Genomic DNA, 4,655 nt, shown 5'->3' with positions numbered 1-4,655 from the left:
CAGACCCCCGCCCCGCCCCGCCCGCCCCGCCCCGCCCGCAGGACTTCCGGCGGGCTGGCTGGATCCCGAAGGTGGTCGGATTTGACCTTCAGCTCCCGCCGCCGCCGCCGCGCGGGGAAAGCCGTCCCCGCCCGCCCGGCGCAGGCTGTGAGCCGAGTGGCTGGGGAACCCTGGGGCTGTGGCCAAACGACCTTCAAAATCTCGGGCTACACCCGGGGCCGCGTCGCAGGGAGCGGAGCCGGCCCTGCTTGACACGTGGGTGGTGGAACCGCGACCCTTGGACAGTCCACATGGCCACCCCTGCCCCTGCGCGGGACCAGGAGCTGGCGAAGGCCCAGGAGCTGCCCCAGCGAGCGGGGCACCCCGTGGGTCCTCACTGACCAGTACCGTAGGCCTAAAGGTGGGGTGACTCTTTATTTAGTGGTTTAATGTCCTCCTGGAAGGAGGGGTTGCGTCCACCGTGTTCTCACTGTGTCCTGGGGTCCTCACCCTGCCTGGCATGAGCCAGCCTTAATAGTTGTTGTATGGGTGAAGGAATGAATGTATAAATTGGGAACATGAGGAACCCCCCATGTGAAGAAGGGTTATAGACGATTGAGCCTGGAGAGGATCAAGTACCCCAAGGGGATGTTTGGGGTGCTAAATCCTATAATAAAGGCACTGTAGTGTGCATCCTTTGAGTCTCTGAAAGTGGCTAGTCTAGGACAAGTAAGGGAAAATATTTCCTATTCACTCAGCACCATTTGCTAGTTGGAAGGCCTAGGAGAGAATCCATGTGGTCCCTGAGGGGTCACAGTCCAGCAGAGCTCCTAACTGGAACCAGAATCCAGCCGGCTGAGGGCTGGAGAGAGAGCTGTACAGTAAATTCTCCCTGGGGTGTGTGTGTGCGGGGGCGGGGGGGGAGGTGATCAGAGACCCTGGTCCTGAAGACAGGGCTGGTGGACATGCTGGGGGGCGGGTCACAATGCAGGGAAAGTTGGTGGCTGGAAAATGTGGATAAGGGTGAGGATGGGTCTGAGTGTGGAGCTAAGGATTTTGGACCTTACTGAGTGGTGGGGGTCTGGGGAGGCTGGGAGCTGGGGTTGACGAGACCATCTCTAGGTGGTTACATGCACAGTGGTGTCCATGAGTTCCAGAAATGCTTTGGCTTCCTTGACAAGTTATGCAGGGGGTCACAGATCCTGAGGTGACAGAAGTGATCAATGGAATATTGACCGCTATATGTCACAGTTCATCAGCAGTTGCAGCCACAGCCAGTGGTGAGCTGGTGAGTCCTAAGCGGACTTAGGAAGGAAAGAACACCTGCCATCTAGCAGCCATCAGACTGCAGCCACTCCCTATGGTGAGCCCTGAGGAAACTCAGAATGTGAAAACACGGGATACTGGCCCCAGATAGCTGAGGTTGTGTATCAAAGGAATAATCTCAGTGAGCCCAGACTCTTGCATCTTCCCATACACAGGAAAGTACTGAATTCCTTAACTTGAGATATCTGGTTTTATTTTTTATTTTATTTTTTTTTAATATTTATTTATTTGGCTGCGCTGCGTCTTAGTTGCAGCACGAGGGCTCTTCGTTGCCACATGCGGGATCTTCCTTGCAGCATGCGGGATCTTTTTTTTTTTTTTTTCAAGTTGCCTCATGTGCGATCTTCCTTGCGGCATGCGGGATCTAGTTCCCCGACCTGGGATCAAACCCGGGCCCCCTGCATTGGGAGCGCGGAGCCCTAGCCACTGGAACACCAGGGAAGTCCCTGGTTTTCTTTAATTAACAATAATCTTTTGATGTTCAGACTACCTGCCCTTTGTTGCAAAACTCCCATCTATCCTGGGTCCCCCCACCCCTCACCTCCTCGGAGCAGTTCTCTCAGGGTTACTTGAGATGCTGCCTCCCAGGCTTGAAGTCCTAAAAAATTCCCACCGAATAAAACATAACTCTCAACTTTTAGGTTGTGAATATATTTTTTTAGCTGACGGAAGTAATGGGGACATGGCCCCTGTGAAGAGGCTCCTTCCTCCTCTGCCCTGGGGACACACTGCCACCTCTTCATGGATGATGCCACATTTATACCTGGCACCAGGATCCAGCCTGACCTCTGAGTGGGGACTTCTAGCACATTTGACCTCAAATTCCCTCAGCCCAACCGGCCCCTTCAGCACAGACCATATCCGCTGCCTCATCTCTGTCCCTCAGGCTCGCCTCAGTCACCCACCTCCGCCTCCTTCCTCATCCTCACATTCACATCCTGACCGTGATCCCACCGCAGCCTTTCCCTGCCTGCCTCTGCCCCCTTCCATTCCAGTGACCCCCCCCTGGGCTGGGTGCCCATCACCCCAGGAAGACAAGAGAAATCCCTTCCCCCAGGCCCCCTGCTCCACCCCACGTATCCCATTGCCACCAGCTCACCCTACAGCATGGCTGCAGCTCTGACCTTTGGCATCACTACCCTCTGGAGGGAGGTGGATCTCCTGCCCAGCACTGGAGGCCCTCCCTGAGGTCAGTCTCCCTCCTTTTAACACACATATCCAGCACCAGGAATCCCGGGCTACTGGTTCTCTGCATGTGCCCACATTTTCACGCTGCTGCACCTTTGCTTATACCATCTCTTCGGTCCAGAATTCCGTTCCCCTTTGCCAACCCTTGAAACCCTACCCTTCTTTCAAGGCATGGTTCGAAAGTCTCCTGCTCCAGGAAGCCCTCTTCAGTCCTCTCAGGTGGGATGCATCTCCCCATCTCTTGTTTTTGCTGCTGGTATGCTGCCTCTGACCCCCTGTCTGGTGTTGTATTCAACTGGGTCCACTTCCTGGGTGGGTCAGCTCCTAAAACTAGGAAAAGGTCTTACTCAACTCTGTTTTCCCCCTTAGCATCTACCAGAGTACCTTGCACACAGTTTGAGGCTCAGTCAACTTCTGCCGACTGAATTGGCTGAGAATTACAAAGAACATTCCCTCCCAGCCCGTCCCTCTGGGCTCACCAAAGCAGCAGCACACAGTGCGGGAAGTCAGGGAGTAAGTCTTAAGGTCTTACGTCCTTACTACCTTGCTATGTTCCTCAGGTTAAAATAGTGACCACATCCAGAGAGGTGGGAAGGGATTAATAAGTGAGAGCCAGAAATGTGCCCAGGAGTTCCTCCTTCATCAGCAAGAGGAAAGTCCCTCGGCTAAGTTTATGAAATAAAAGCAATCCTTGATACTAAATGCAGTGTGGTATCCTGGATTGGATCCTGGAACAGGAAAGGGACATTCTTGGAAAAATCTAAAATCTAGAGTTTAGTTCACAGTAATGTACCAATGTTAATTTCTAGCTTTGTATCATGGTTATGCAAGGCATTAACATCACAGGAAACTAGGTGAAGGGCATAGAGGAAATTCTGTAGTACCTCTGCAACTTTTTCTGAGTTAAAATTATACCAAAACTTAAGAGTTTCATTAAAGAAAAAACAACCCTGACAAGAAACTTGACTTATAGTTTAATTTGATTAAATATAATATAGCCTGTGTGTTGCACTGTGAAATGTACAGCCATTATTAACAAGCTTGTTTTGCTCTGTTCCAACTTTCTTTAACTAAAAAAAAAGTTTCCCCCTTGTATCCTATTCAATGTATTTAAAGCTTTAAACTTCTAAAGACGATTTTAGCTGTGTCCCATATAACTCGACATGGTATATTTCCTTCTCATTGAGTTATGCATATTTAATTTTTTAAAGAGATAACACACTCATGTAGTTCAAAGAAGAAACACACAAGAAGGTGTGCAGTGGGGTATCTTGTTTTCACCCCATCCCTGGCCAACCCACTCCCACCACTCACTTCAGGAAACTTCTATTAATTTCTTAGTATTCTTCGTGGGTTTTTTTTTTTTTTGCGGTACGCGGGCCTCTCACTGTTGTGGCCTCTCCCGTTGCGGAGCACAGGCTCCGGACGCGCAGGCTCCGCGGCATGTGGGATCTTCCCGGACCGGGGCACGAACCCGTGTCCCCTGCATCGGCAGGCGGACTCTCAACCACTGTGCCACCAGGGAAGCCCCGTGGGGTTTTTTGTTTTTTGTTTGTAATGTACGTGTGGGCAAATCTTCCCACTTTTCTGGCACTAGGAATAGCTTGCTATACTCACTATTCTGTGCCTTAGCAGTATATCCTTGAGCTTTGTCCACATTCATTAAAAAAAAACATGTTTCCTCATGCTATTTTTATACTTATGTAGTCTTCAACTGTGTGAATAAGCCACAGTTTTATTTATCTGTCCCTTACGGAGAGAAAATTGACTCTCAAAAGAAATGTTTCCCATTTTTTTGCTTCACAGCAATGCTGCATAGTATACCACGGTCAGGGATCACTGTAAGTTAATCTCCCAGAGGAGGGAGAACTGGAGCAAAGGCTAACACAACCGTGATGTTGCTGGATGCTTCCACATCGCCAGACTGTCTCATTCTGCCCTCTACCTGTGCTGGACAAGCCTGCCTACTCCCCTGTGGCCTTGACAGAGGGGGCCAGTATCCAGCTTTTGAATTTATGTCAGTCTGATAGATGAGAAATTGTATCACAGGGTACTTATAATTAGAAGTTCTCTTTTTGGGTTAATGGGCTTGATCTCTTTATGAACTTAAGGGCCATTTGTGTTTTTAGAATGTGCTGTCTCTATTTTTGCTATTCCCCCCC

The sequence above is a fragment of the Aethalodelphis obliquidens genome, unplaced genomic scaffold, assembly GCF_003676395.1.
Source record: "Aethalodelphis obliquidens isolate GAN/ISIS:26980383/991018 unplaced genomic scaffold, ASM367639v1 scaffold8, whole genome shotgun sequence".
NCBI classification, from domain to species: Eukaryota; Metazoa; Chordata; class Mammalia; order Artiodactyla; family Delphinidae; genus Aethalodelphis; species Aethalodelphis obliquidens.
Note: the sequence above shows the minus strand (reverse complement) of the source record.